Below are 14,813 nucleotides of genomic sequence, written 5' to 3'. Positions count from 1 at the left end.
GTACTGGTAGAGGAAACAGAACCACCGCAAGCAACCGGCACTTGAGGAGAGTTCGCTACATCCACAACATCCCTCTTGCGCTAAAATAAAATGAGATTTATTTTTGCAATGCAAATTCAGGGAAGGAGTTGAGGGAAATGCAGAGGGAAACCACAGAATAAGAAGTAGGAGGGAAGAGCTGAGGGACCCAGAGGACAGAGCAGGAAGGAGAAAGAGAAATGGAAGGAGTCGAGGCCACTTCTGAAGAAAGAGGGACCAGCAGAAAGTGGAGAAAGACTCATTGGGCTCACTGGGTTGTGGGCGGGAATGGAGGGGTATACAGAGATGTACACTTAGGTTGGATGTAGATGAAGAAGTAGGAAGATGATGAAGAACAGGTGTCTTGCCATGTTATTTAAAATTCTGGGTTTGACAAAGCCTCAGGAAACACATGAGCACACTTCAAAACCATGGCCACACATGTGAAAGGAAGCCACTCGTCTGGTGTCCGACGTATCAGGTAAATACCTTAAACTGGTGATTACAGATCTGCTTAAAAACTTCGGAAAGAAACATAGCTTCCAGTAGAAAATCAGTTTAGATTGGTGGTGGAGTCTTCTTTCCCAGGTCTTAGAGTCTAGAAAATGGTGAAATCATCACCCCCTCTCTCTATATATACATATACATGTATATATAATATGTGAAATATTATATATTATCCGCATGGATTGATTTTGGTGTACAGATGTAGAAAAAAACCTGTGTTCACTTATTTCCCTCTGATTTTTACCTATTGTACTAAAGAACTTATTGACTAATCTGCCATTCACCAGGAGGGCTTTGCTTATCTAATATTTAATATTAGATAACCTTACACCTACAAACATATAATCCTAGCTAAAATGGGTTTTACTATACACACATAAATTCACAAGATAATTTATGTGATACATTGTTTAAAGGAAGGCAAAATAGTCTACCAAAAGCAAGTCAAGGGAAAAGGGTTGCTTTGGCTCCCAGGTCCAGAGCAGATAAAACTCATCATTGTAGGGAAAACTCGAGAGCAGGATAGTGAGGCCAGCCTGTCACGCTGCATCCACAGTCTGGAAGCAGAAAGTGGACAGCGAGCAGGAAATGGGACCAGGCCATCAAATCCCAAATCCCGCCTCCAGTGACGTACTTCCTCCAGACAGGCGCCACCTCTGCAGCCTCCAGGAGCGTGCCAAACAGCACCATTGCTTGGGGGACCAAGCGTCCAAACTCAGGAGCCTATGAGGAACGCTGCATAATCAAACCACAGCGTGACCATATACATTTGTGGGGCGCCCAGCTTGTACAGCCGTACATGAGGCCACCCCGGAAGTGTGATCTAATGTTCGCTCATGTACCCGCCATGGGTCCTTAAGTGGAGCGTTTTTTCTTACTGCATCCTTCTTTGTTTGGAAGTAACCATAGCAAAAGGTAAAGGCTGCGTCATAATTCCTTTGCTTGTCATTAGAGTCTAGCCCCTCGTGTGCGTTTATAATAACGTATTATTTGGTGTTATCCTGTTTTGGATTCTATACACATGAAATCATACCGTATCAGCCCTGCTCACTGTTGTGGTTTTAAGTTTTATCTCGAGTGATGTGTGAAGCTGAGCTCATTCACTTTTACTGTTGTCCTCTGGGTTACGAATACACCACAGCGCACCCATCTATCCTGCCGTCCGTGGCTTCGTTTTGTACGGTTTGATTCATTTGCTCCTAAGAGTATGATTGATAGGTGATTTTCATTCTTACGTCATTTGTGTCTGGTTTTGTTAGCAAGATTTTGATAATGTACAAAATGAGTAACTGGGTATTCTTTACTTTTTACTCTGCTCTGAAAGGGTTTTTAAAAGTTGAGAGTTGTTTATATTTCGAAGGCTTTGTGGTGCTCTAAAGTCCATGTGACTCTTTTTTTATTCATGGGAAGAATGTTAAATATTCCTTCCTTCCTTCTTTCCTTCTTTCCTTCCTTCCTTCCTTCCTTCCTTCCTTCCTTCCTTCCTTCCTTCCTTCCTTCCTTCCTTCCTTCCTTCTTTCCTTCCTGGTCAGTTTTTATTTACAGTTTTCCCCAGTATGCCATATAAAGTGGGATAATATTTTTCATACCCTTTGCCCTGGGATATTACTTCATCATGACTAATTTTCCTCTGTCAGTTGTTGGTGCCATGAATTCACCCCTGAGGATTTACTGGTCCCTGAGCTGATTCCCCTGCCTCTGTCACTCACCCCTCCTTCTGTCTATAATCATATCACCTTTTAATGCCCTCCCCCAGTCTTCTGAAGGAGAACATGGATTTCATGACCTGCTGTCCACTCCCCATTGGGATTCCGATGGTTCGCCACATTCTCTTCTTTCCACTCCTCTTATACGCAGTGCTCCGGCTGTGTAGGGCTGTGCTCCACTCCATCCAGCTTGCTCTGTTCTCTCCAGCCTTCCACCTTGGCACATGCTTTTGAGAAGGTTCTGTTTCTCCATTCGCTCTCCGCCTTTCTGGGTGATTTCTGCTTATCTTTCACATCTCTCCTTGGTGGTCACCGCCTCTGTGACACCCTTGTGTGCCGCTGAATTGCCCCATCTTTTCCTCTACTGTATGACTGGTATCATGTGACTTGGTAATCGCCGGTTTGCTTGACTCTCAGTCCGCACTCCAACCCAGATGGTGAGCAGTCGGAGAGCATGGCGTGCGATACTTGCTCTCACGGATAGCACAGCATCTGCCATGGAAAGTCCTCGGTGCATGCTTGCATTAACTCGCAAATTAAAAACTTGCTTTTGGAACCCTAGGATCTCAATAAGCATAGCACTGATCATCTGCGTGGCCCCCTTGGCTGACGGAGCTCTCCCACGTGAATTACAGCGGCACAGCGACTGTGGGAAGTGGAACGGCTTTCAATCCATTTACCAAATGAGAAGTCCGAGATCTTAAGAGGATGTATGATTTTTCAAAATATGCAAGCTGCCTCCTTGGGAACACAACACCGGCCTGGATGCAGCGAGGGCAAGCAACCCAGGAGCTCTTTGAGCTCGCCTCCTTGTCTAGAAGTTAACTTTCTACTTCCCATCATTGACCCTTGCGTGGCTGCATCTCAGGCCCTTCGACCCAGGGAGGATCTTTATTCGTTTCTCTCCTGGGCCTGATTTTGATGAAAGAAAATGCAATAACCCATGACAAAAGCACCAGAGGCGTTCTTTTTAGTTTGTTTGGTTTCTCTTCAGTGGATTAAAAAAAAAAGTTGGCAATAATATTACTTTAATAATTAAAAGACATAGTAAAGAAACATTACTCCACCTGCATCTTCTGGCCTGCCCGCCTGCCTGGGGTGCTGGTGAGTCCACCTGGCTTTGTTTAGTGATGTTGGAAAAAGTCCTGGGGCTCTGCATAGAGATTCACACACTCTGTTTCTTGCGGAGGTGGCTTGGCCTCGCAGGCTACCCTGGCCCTCTGTGGACCAGAGTTTCCGTCACTCATTGCAACAGGTGTCTAGTATCTCCACGTGGGTCTGGTTTAGAAGTGTGATTTCCCATATATCTGGACCACAGACTTCAGCGAACGCAATGTTTACTTGGGTTTCAAAACTAAGGGACAGTTTCACGTCAAAACAAATACATCCCAGTTGGGTTCTGCTTCAGAGACCCAAAATAAATTTAATTACATTATTCAGAAATTAAAAATTATACTTTAAAAGTATGTCAATTTAAATCCAGAGATGTGTATCACCTCTAACATATAATTTGATCAAGGACTATAGTTAGCATGCTCCCCCCTTTTTTTGTTAAACAGATTGTATAATGTTATAACATAGTGCCCTTTTAACCAAGGACATAGTACATTGCTGACTTAGAACGCCAGTGTGCCTTTCTGGCCACTGGGCTACAAAAGCGGATGTTTGTATCTTGTTATGAAAGCATCACCTTTTATCTTTAGGAAGTCCTATATCTTTGATGCCAAACTTCAAGATTTTGAGGTTCGTGGGGCTTGGAGTGTTGCCGTTTATACCCAGAGCACAGACACCCCAAGTCTAAACCGTTATCTGCCTTGCTTGCTTAAGAATGCTCTGAAAGGTTTGAGCGTCCAGTTTTGGCGGCTCCTCTGCACACTTCCTGCCTTGAAAACCTAGAAAAACAAACCAGTTTATGGTGAACACAAGCGACTTTCAGAGTGTGTGCAAACAGCCGGTTTCCATCTTGTCTTTCAGTTGGGAGACTTGCTTCACTTTGAAAGCTTGTATGGTTTCAGCCCCCACAGACGTGTTGTTTCCTGAAAGCTATACAGCTGTAGGGCCGAGGAAGGCCTAGAATAAATATGACTATGTCCCGAGTGGGTTTCTGGATGCTGTCAGGTTGGAAGGTGTCTCATTGCCAAAGAGAACAGCTACGATGCTTTTTCCCCCCTTTGCTACTGAATTAACAGATTCATGCATGGGGTTATATGAGGGTTGCGTGCAGGTTTGCATGCCACTCAGTAACGTCACCATGCTGCCAGCAAAGAGTACCATGTGTGGGTGATTACTGATTAGCATGCCTTATTTGCACACGCTGGGATTGTGTCACGAGGGCGTGACCAGCGCCAGGCTGTGGTTTTCTGGACAGATGGACGGCAGGTGTGGCCGGCCACAGAGGATAGCAGGCAGAAGGCCTGAGGAGCAGGAAGCTAAACCTGATGCCAGGGAGCTACATGGGCCAGGGAGCAAAGGGCTCCTGGGGCTGTAGGTAGAGCAGACAACAAAGCCTAGAGATATTGGGATCCCCAAGGAAAAGGGCAAGAGACTCCTATTAGTTTAGAGACTCAGACAAGAAGGCGGTTCCCTAGGGACTTTCCACCTACTTGGCTTTGACCTCGCAATGTTCCACTGTCATTGGCATTCTGTCCCCGCCCCTTCACTTCCTGTAGGATTTCACGTGCATTTGGCTTCTCTATTTACTTCCCGCTCCGCCGACTTAGACTCTGAACTCTTTAGGACTGTGATTCTTGTCTGCTTTGTTGACTGTCTAGGTGTCAGTGTTAGAAACACCACTGGACACACGGAAGACACATGCCGAGCATTTATTTACTTAGGTCTTTTTGTGAGGCAAAGTCTCATCCTATAGTTGACGCTGATCTCAGACTCAGGCTTATCCTCCTGCCTCAGCTTCTCCGGGGCCGGAATCACAGGTGTGAGGCACCATAGGAGGTTATAATGAACATGTGTTGATTGAGTGATGTAACAGGCCTTATAGACCTCCAGATTTACCTGGGATACCCCTTCCTTTCAGGGCTCTCCTTCTTATCACTTGGCTAAAATAAAATAGTTATTCATCCTTCACCTAAAAGGTCAATATGCTTTGCCTCTGCCAGAGAGATAGATTGTGGGAAAATACAAGTTTCACTTCAGAGTCAAAGTGCAGAATCCAGGACGAAGAGCGAGCATTTTCTCTCGGCATGGAATGCATGTTGGGCCTATGTACGGCTCATCCTCAGTTTACTGTTCCTTCCAGGGTCCCCAGAATGGTCTCGCTTCACACTTCACTCCTTCCAGGGCCTGCAGTGTGGTCTCTCTGCGTAGCATTCCTGTCAGGGTCTGTACAAAGATCCCTCTTCATGCAGCTGTCCTGCCAGAGCCTGGAGACTGTTGTCCCTTCACACAGCATTCCTGTCAGGGCCTGGAGAGTCTCCTTCATCACAGGCACGGAATTCCTGCTCGGATCCATGTAGGATCTCACCTCAGCACAGAATTCTGGTCTCTTGTCAGGGGTGTTGCAGTCCTTCCAGGGTGAGAATGAAGGGGACCCCTGGTCCCCCACTCCTGCACAGGACTCTCCCCAAGTAGTTTTATCCCCCTACGCACATTTCTTTCTCCACTGACTTCCTTGGCAGCGGTTTTTGTCTCCCTCTCTTGGGCAATGGGGCCAGGAAGGGAAGACTAGAAAGAGGAAGAGCGGAACCAGGGCTTTAGGTGTCCGGGTCTCTCACCTCAGGCATTTCTTCAGTTGGGGGGCCCTGCTCGCCCTGTTCAGTTTCCTGAGGTGTTCTAAGGCAGACCCAGTTCCCTGTGGCATTTTTCAAGCTACAGCCGTTTCCGAAAGGGGCAGCCTACTTCAAGGGCTTGAGAAATGGACTCTTCACTAAGCTTGCGGGGGTGGGGAGGCAGAACCCGGGAAAAGGGGATGAGGGCTGTGTATTGGCGGGGAGACTTTCCGTTTGGAGTCACAGATGAGTCTTAGAATCCTCATGCTATGCCACTCCCGTCGCAGAGGGAGCGTGCAGGCAAGGGACACACGGGGCTCCATGCTGGGGCGTCAGCGGCTTGGGTTGGCATCTGGGAAAGAACGACGTTATCAGAGGAGCCTGTATGATGCCTGGTGCTGAGCACCGGATTCTTGGAGAGGTCGAGGAGTAAGAAGATGCCATTTTCAACTTTTTGTTCTTTCAGGAAACTGAAAGGCCCAACATGTTTCAGCAAGATCTTTTTATTGACTGCTCAGAGCTCTGCTGGTGAAGGATGCGTGTGTGTGTGTGTGTGTGTGTGTGTGTGTGTGTGTGTGTGAGAGAGAGAGAGAGAGAGAGAGAGGTGGTAGGGAGAGAGAGGGAGGGAGAGAGATGTGGACATGGTGAACTCCATTTAGATCTAAATTACAATTTGCTAGGGTCTTAATGTGACTTATTTACATTTCTGGAACCTTCTCTCTGGAACACCCGCCTCGCCCTTCCCCACCTGCTTTGCTACTCACACTTTTTAAAAACACACGACCTAGAAAGGAGGTCAAGTGTAAACCTAGTATTTTAGCTGAGCTGAAGCTGTACCTAGATGCTGTTTAAGACACCAGGCCTCGCTTGCTCTCTATCAGATGTGGTTCCTTGATGGTAAACAGAGATGCGCGATACTAAAATCCTAATTAGTTTTTGTATTTGAGACAGGGTTTTGCTATGTAACCCAGGAAGGCCTCAAACTCAGATCCCCCTGCCTCAGCTTCTCAAGGGCTAGGGTAAGGCGTGTGTCACCATGCCTGGTCCTGGAGTTAATTTGTAAAAAAAAATTAAAAAAAATAAAAAAATAAAAAAAATCCACACCCCAACCTTTGCCAGAACAAATGTGTTTTATATTTCATCAGGATGTTTCGGAACCAAATACTTAAATGTCTCAGAATGATGAAATCCTCCTTAAAAACCAAAATTATCTGGAAAGTTTCTTTTTCAACCTTCATTTCAGGTTCAAGAAACAAGATGCATATTGTGGTTTCTGGAAGAAAGATGTGTGGACTGAGTTTTTATACTGTTAGTCGCTTGAATTTTTCTTCTGGGTCCTAAAAGGGACAAACCCTAGAGTCCCATGTGCCATCCTGGCCAGGAGGCTCAAGGGCCAGAGGGGACCAGAGAGTGGTCCTTACTGACCTGATGCTGGCCGAGAGTCTGAGATTCTCAAAGAGTGGTCCTTGCTGACCTGATGCTGGCCGAGAGTCTGAGATTCTCAGAGAGTGGTCCTTGCTGATTTGATGCTGGCCGAGAGTCTGAGATTCTCAGAGAGTGGTCCTTGCTGACCTGATGCTGGCCGAGAGTCTGAGATTCTCAGAGAGTGGTCCTTGCTGACCTGATGCTGGCCGAGATTCTGAGATTCTCAGAGAGTAGTCCTTGCTGATTTGATGCTTGCCGAGAGTCTGAGATTCTCAGAGAGTGGTCCTTGCTGACCTGATGCTGGCCAAGAGTCTGAGATTCTCAGAGAGTAGTCCTTGCTGATTTGATGCTGGCCGAGAGTCTGAGATTCTCAGAGAGTGGTCCTTGCTGACTTGATGCTGGCCGAGAGTCTGAGATTCTCTCTGTTGTCCCTGCACCTATCTGTCTTTGTGGCATGCCATCATTTCGGGGGACTCCACTTGCAGGAGTGTCCCCTCCATCCAGAAGATGAAGTCTCCCCCGCAGAGTGTGGCTGCCCTGGTTAGAACTGGCCCACTGTTCCTGACAGCAACATTGGAAGACCTCCTCAGTGCCCTGGCATCACGGGCAGAACTCGGCAGTCATGGCTCGGGCTTTGTCTTCTTGGCATTTAGCCTGTGCTCCAGGCATTCTCAGGAATGATGGAATCTCGGTTCTTCCATCGAGCATCATACCCTCCTCAACACCTTTATCACGAGATATGAGTACTGGATGACCTCTTTCTTGATTCACTGATGACCATCATGGAACCATCTGAAGGGAGTGAGGAGACTCTCCCAGGGTGGATTCTTCGTGGGCCTGGAGACAGGCAAAGGTCCAGGCTTCAGCCTGTGCCTGCTCAGGGTGTGTATTGGTGACAAGGATGCTGATGGAGAACACGCCTCGCCTTTGGGCGGAAGTGAAACAAGGAGAAAGCGATGCATGGACAGGGGTGAAGCTGGGATCCAAAACAGTCCTGACAGGCCGGGATGACGAGCCAGATGGAAAGAGAATGTGAACAACAGGAAGCTGGACAGTCCGGTCTCAGCCCAGAGTGCAAGGACGTGGTTTAACGTGGTTCAACAGCAGCCCATGGGAAAAAGACTTGGGGGCCTCGACTGACCATGGCTCTGTAAGTTAGTGATGTGGTGCTTGGCTGAGCTCACACTCCGGAGAGAGATGAGTATCCCACCTACAGGGCTCAGACTGAGCCAGCAATGTTCAAATCGGCCTGCTGAATTTCAGTGGCAAGTCACACTGTGTTCCCATTAACTGCTGACTGCTTGATTTTAGAGGTGCCTTAGGTCCTGTTTAGATAGGAATACCCTCTTCTCTTCCATAGCCCTCTCTTCTCAGGACAGCATCCTGAAAGACAGAAAACAAAAAATCCACCTAGCGTGATTTTTCCTACCCTGCTCGTCAGTCAACACAATATTGCCGGCATAAAAAGCAAGGAGGTGTAAGTACTAGACACAGTCCTCCAGCAGCCACTGGCTGGGTGTCCCCCATTTTTTTGGAGCTGTCTCTCTGAAGGTAACATCAGAGCCACAAGGTTAAGGGTGCAGCCCTACAAAACTACTCTCTCCAAGTTCAGATCTGATACTGGTGAGAAATGCTACACGTCCACGCTGGCAGTGAGCCAGACTCTCTCTAACTGGATAGAGTGGCTCATGGAACTCTTGGAAATACCTCCCTTATAGCTACTGATCTCTTTTGTTTTTAATCAAGAATTCAGAGTCAAGCTTGATGGCACATGAAGGTAGTCCTAACACCAAGATCCGGGGGTACAGGCAGGAGGATCACCTCCAAGTTTGAGGCTAGCCTGATCTATAAAGCAAGTTCTGGGCCAACTGGAGCTACAACATGAGGTCCTGTCTCAAACAAACAAGTCACTTAAACAAAATACACGAGAAAGAATACAATTACGGATACAAGTGAACAATCGGAGGAGGAGAAACGGGATAAGTCAGAGATGGTCCTAAGGGCAAAGAGACTTGGGCTCCAACTCAGTAGCGCCCTGAGCCCCACCTGAGTTTTTTATGGAGATTTTATTATATAGTTTTATTATATAGTTAATGGTGTCTCTGATGTCAGCTGTAGCTTCAGTTTCCCCCCATTCCGCAGTGGCTGGAATGCGATGGAAGCTTCAATCATCTACCACATGTCTGGTCCCAACCAGCCCTGCCCTAGTGAGGGATTCTATTGCTGTGACGAAACACCATGACCAACAGCAAGTTGGGGAGGAAACGGTTTATTTGGCTTCCACTACAACACGGCTGTTTATTTAGTGAAGGAAGTCAGAATAGGATCCCTGAGGCAGGAGCTGCTGCAGAGGCCATGGAGGGGAGCTGCTTACTGCCTTGCTTCCCATGGCTTGCTCAGTCTGCTTCCGTACACAATGGACCGACAACTCAGGGATGGCACTACACGCTGTGGGCTGTGCCCTCCCCTAAATGAGAAAATGCCTTACAGCTGGACCTCAAGGAAGCATTTCCTCAGCTGAGGTTCCTTCCTCTGATGGCTGCCTGTGTCAAGTTAACACACAAAGCCACCAGTACGAGCTCCTACTTGACGTTTTCCAAGAGCCCCCCTAGAGTGGGGGGCATCAGAAGATGTGTCTTCTGTTACCCCAGAATTTACAACAGTCTTAGGAATCTTACGTTAGAAACTGCGGTTGAAGACCAAATATCTATCCTGTCACAATTTTTACAGCGTTCCAAGCCCATCATGGTCCTTCCCAGGGTGTGAGTGGAGGCATCAGCGGCGGCCATCTAGTTCTTGTTGGGCTGTATGTATTTCCTCCTGTGAGAATTACAACCTTCAGCTGGGCTGGGGGCGGGGAACCCAGCTGTACCCCCAAGTCTCCCATTCCCTTTCCCCGGATCTCATCTGGATTCCTGCTACATCTGTCCCTAGTGACTCAGCAGCTGTGGACAGTGGCTGGTGTGGAGGATGCATTTTGGCAGCGCCTTTCCCTGGCCCTGGCTCGACGCCCTGGGAAGCTCTCACACTTCCTATCTGGCCCTCTCTCCCTGGCCTGGCCTCCAGCTCTTGCTACTTGGATGCCCTGACCTCTTTGGTCTCCTCATCCCCTAAGAAGCCACATGCTTAGTTTCCCTGACAGTTAAGTAGTCGCCTCCCTTCTGGGTGGAAGTGTCAGAGGCATGGGCCTTCCGAAGCCATGGGCGGACCAGACCGTCTTTCCTGAAAGATGGGCCAGCTCTCCTGAGAACCTTGTCACGCACGGGCAGAGACACAGCTCAACTGGTGCGGGATCCTGAGCGATCCACTTTTGGATCTCGGGGCAGACGCAGAGAAGCTGCTTCCTGAACACACAAAACCCATCTTCCTTGCTGTCATCACGACGTGAATGACAATACGCCCTTATCTCTTTTGGAACAACCTTAGAGACTGTGTTGTAATCTTTTCTTTGCTTAAAAAGCAAGATGTCTCTATCTGATATTTCAGTAGCTCAGTTTTTGTTTATGAAATCAGTCTAAGGTCAAGCAACAGTGGCAAGGGAGGAAGCAGGATAGAATAGAGGTGAGGTTCCCTTCAGTACTGGAGGCTTTTTGTCACTTGTTAAATGGTGCTGCTTCTTAGGTAGACACAAGGTTAACAATACCCACGCACATGGTAGCTGTGAGGACAAAGAGAAGACTTTTTTAAGTTTGAGATGCTTTCACGATGTAGTTCTGGCTAGCCTGGAACTTACTATGTAGACCAGGCTGGCTTCGAACTCTCAGACCTTCCTGCCTCTGCTCCCTTACTGTTAGAATTAAAGGTGTGTGCCACCATGCCTAGTGAGACTTTATTTTTTAGAAGACAAATCCTAGTTCATAGTAGATTCTCAGAAACGTGCATGGCTTTTTTTCTTTCTGCCCTCTTTTCTTTAAAAAAACGTATTTGTGTCTCCACTTCTGATTGGCTCCTTGAGCCCTGAGGGGAGGGGTTGGTAAGATCTGGTGGGCGTGGAGGACTTCAAGGAAGCAGTGTTCTTCAGACACCACAGAACTGGCACACAAATGAGCTCAGAGAGACTGTGCGAGACAGCACGCACAGGGTCCGCACAAGGTCAAGTCAGTGTTGGTCCCACTGGCTGGGAATAAGACCACGCCCACCATTTAAAACCAATTCTGAAGAAAGCCTTAATTAAATACTAAGCAGGCTGGCATTCTCTGGGGTCCCAGGAAATAGACAGGAGTCATGTCTGCAAGATCTTAGAGAGGCAAACCCCATAATTCATGACATTTCCCATCAGGTCCCATCAGGGGTGAGCATATATCTTGATGTATCTCTTACCCATGTATCTCCTGCCTTCATCCAATCAGGGGCAAGCGTGCATCCTGACATATTTCTGCCATGTACCCCCTGTTCACTCGTGATCAAGTCACTAAGTGCAGATAAACAAACATAGGAAAACAGGACCTTATTCTTCACGGCAAACAGAACTCTTAACCTGCAAGGTGTATTTGTCCTGTCTTGTTATCACACCAGTGAGGTCCCAACACTGAGAGGAGATGTGAACATGGACTCCTATCCCTAACCAAATAGCTAAACAAATTGACACCTGCATGCAAAGTGAAAATGAGTTTTCTCCAAAGGCGTCTTCCTCTGGTGTGTTAATACACTTGTGGTCAGGCTGCCACGCCCAACAGCAGGTGGACAACACAAAACCAACGTGGAGGGATGCTTCTAGAGGTTTGTCTCATGTTGCTTTGTTTGAGATAATTTTGTCTGATGTTGTTATTGTTATTTTGCTTGTACAGTATAGTTTTTGTGGGCTCTGTGTGTGTGTATTTACTTTGTTTGCTTGTTTTTTTAAATAGAGACAGAAAGAAAGAGTGTAGAGTTGGGTAGGTGGAGAGGTGGGGAGGATCTGGGAAGAGTTGGAGAAGGGAAATAGTCTGTTGAGAGTATATTGCCTAAATTTTTATTTCAATTAAAAATAGTAAATAAATGAGACACAGCCCTCAATGATTGGTACTTATCTTTATAATTAATTAGTGATGTTTGTATGTGAGTTCGGGCCCCCAAATCAGAGGCAAATCACCTGCAAAACAACAAACTCATTCTGCATCATCATTGATTACCCTCATCCTCTGTTCTACTTGGGGAGAAAAGAGCAAGGAAGGCTGTATTACATTTAGCATGGATGTACAGAACTTTCTGTATCTACCATACAGCTGACTACTAATGACCTACTATTAAATGACACAAAAGAGAGTACTTTCTGCCATGAACTAGAAAATAACGCCTTTGAAAGTTAAAAAAAAATCATTTCCTAAATTCTGAATATCAGCCAAGGGTGCTATTGAGTTGACTAAGGTTGTTGCTGGAGAACACACTAAGGCTTTGACAAGTCGGCCTGAAATTCATGCATTGCAACTTGCTGCACACTAAAAACTCATTCTTCATAATTAAAAATGTGTGTGTATGCACGCATGTATGTGTGCATGCATTCATTTATGCACACATGAATATATGATGTACATATACATGTACGTATGTGTGCATGTGTCATATATGTATGAGGAACAGTTCTGAGTGTCATCCTCATGAATGTAGTCCATTTCCTTTGAGACATGGTCTGTCACTGACCTTGAGCTCACCAAATAGGCTAGACTGCTGACTGTGTAGAGTGAAGACTCAATGGAGAGAGAGAGAAAGAAAGAGAGAGAGAGAGAGAGAGAGAGAGAGAGAGCACATCTTTCTGCTCCCCCAAACCAACAAACTCACCAAACTCAAAGTCCCTCCCTACTACTTCTGGCGTGCCTCTCTATCCATCTTCCAGACTCCCTCTGACTCTCTATGATTACTTCCTGTCTACTAGTTGTTGGCTCTGCCCCCTGACTCAAGGTTGATTTTATTCAATTACTCCAAATGCAGACTTGGGGTTCACAGTGTGGTCGAATACCCTATAACCGATATATATGTGGGGTAGCCCAGACCACTGTGGGTGGTCCTAGGGTGTATCAGAAAGTAACCTGGACAAGTTGTGCAAAGCAAGCCAGTAAGTAGCCGTGCCCTCCGAATCAGTTTCTGCGTCCACGCCCCTGCCCTGACTTCCCTTCATGAGGGACTCTGACGTAAGCTAAATTGATGTTTTTGTCTCCAGGTTGAATTTAGTCAGAATGTTTTATCAGAGCAGTAGAAAGCAAACTAGGAGAGTAGGGTTAGAGCTCTAATAACAATTTAAATTTCATTTAAAACGAAATTTATGAAGAAAATCTTACAGTTCTTTGTGTCTGGTGCTGGCCAGTTTAGTAGAGTTATCCGCTCCCCGTCCTTTAACTAAACTATTATGTGCTTATTTTTCTTTTCAGTTTATTACTCAAATAAATGATTGACTGATTCATTCAACTACGTTATATAGGCAAGAATATTCTTGAATTTCTGATCCTCCTGCCTTCCCCTCCTGAGTGCTGGGATTAAAGATGTTCCCTCTGAATCTGGTTCCTTTGGTGCTGGGAATCAAACCCAAGGTTTTATGCAAACTAGGCACCATTTTACCAACAGAGCTCAATCTCCAGTCCCCTTGCACCATGAAAAGGTGACCCCTGGGGCAACAGAGCCATCAGGAGTGCTTTGTCTCCCGCTGCTCTGTTGCAGAAAGCAGTTTCTCTGTTGCAGAAAGCAGTTTCCCGGGTGGTCCCTGAGATCTCCTCCTCTGTCTTATCCTCACTCCACCCCAAGCAGAGGGAGGGGCCCCAGTCCGGGTGTGCGCAATCATTGTTCCGCGTGTGTTACCTGGATAAGACTGAGCACGAGGCATGCCATTTCCTTTGTCAAATCCCTCCTTGACTGAACCAAGGCAGTGATTTAAGGAAACATTTCACACCCTGCGGCCACTCTTGACTGGCTCTGCAGGCACGTGCTGGGTGCTGAGATGGGCGTGGATCCAGGCCCATATTATCTGAGGAATATTGCACAGCGGAAGTCTTTACTGGTGAAGACCCCAATCATCGGTGCTTCAGATCAATGAGCTGCATGCAAATGAATGAGCTTTCCAAGGAACAAATGGAGCCTTAAACTTGTAAACAAATCAGCCTGGGAAAGGGGTTTATTTAAACACGGGTCTTTACGAAAACATGTAAAGTCTTGTGATAAAATAAAAAAAGAAACTTCCAAGAAAATATGGTCAAATAACAAAGTTTGTCATTATGGGTTGCAGGGATTGTGGGTGACTTTTCATTGTCTTTGATAGCCGTCTGCATTTTCTAAAAATTCCTGTCATGAACACACACATCTTGTTTGCAGTGTGGGGGAAAAACCGCCCCAATCTTTCACATCGAAGAGAAAAAGGCGGAATAAAGGAAAGCAAGAAAGAAGGAAGGGGCAAAAGGATGAAAGAGAATGAATTCGAGGGGGTTGGAGAGATGGAGCAGCATTCAGAGCTCTTGCAGTTCTCCTGGGG

At 46.6% G+C, this 14,813-nt stretch overlaps 1 protein-coding gene across 3 annotated transcripts in view; it reads left to right on the top strand.

The window, feature by feature from the left end:
* Positions 1–14,813, top strand: part of Adamtsl3 (ADAMTS like 3) — a 251,825-nt gene that overhangs the window by 23,332 nt on the left and 213,680 nt on the right. The gene's annotated exons all lie outside the window — the stretch shown is intronic.

This window comes from Myodes glareolus, chromosome 24, assembly GCF_982192425.1.
Source record: "Myodes glareolus chromosome 24, mMyoGla1.1, whole genome shotgun sequence".
NCBI classification, from domain to species: Eukaryota; Metazoa; Chordata; class Mammalia; order Rodentia; family Cricetidae; genus Myodes; species Myodes glareolus.
The sequence above is the reverse complement of the archived record's forward strand: the minus strand, read 5'-3'. Positions and strand labels throughout refer to the sequence as shown.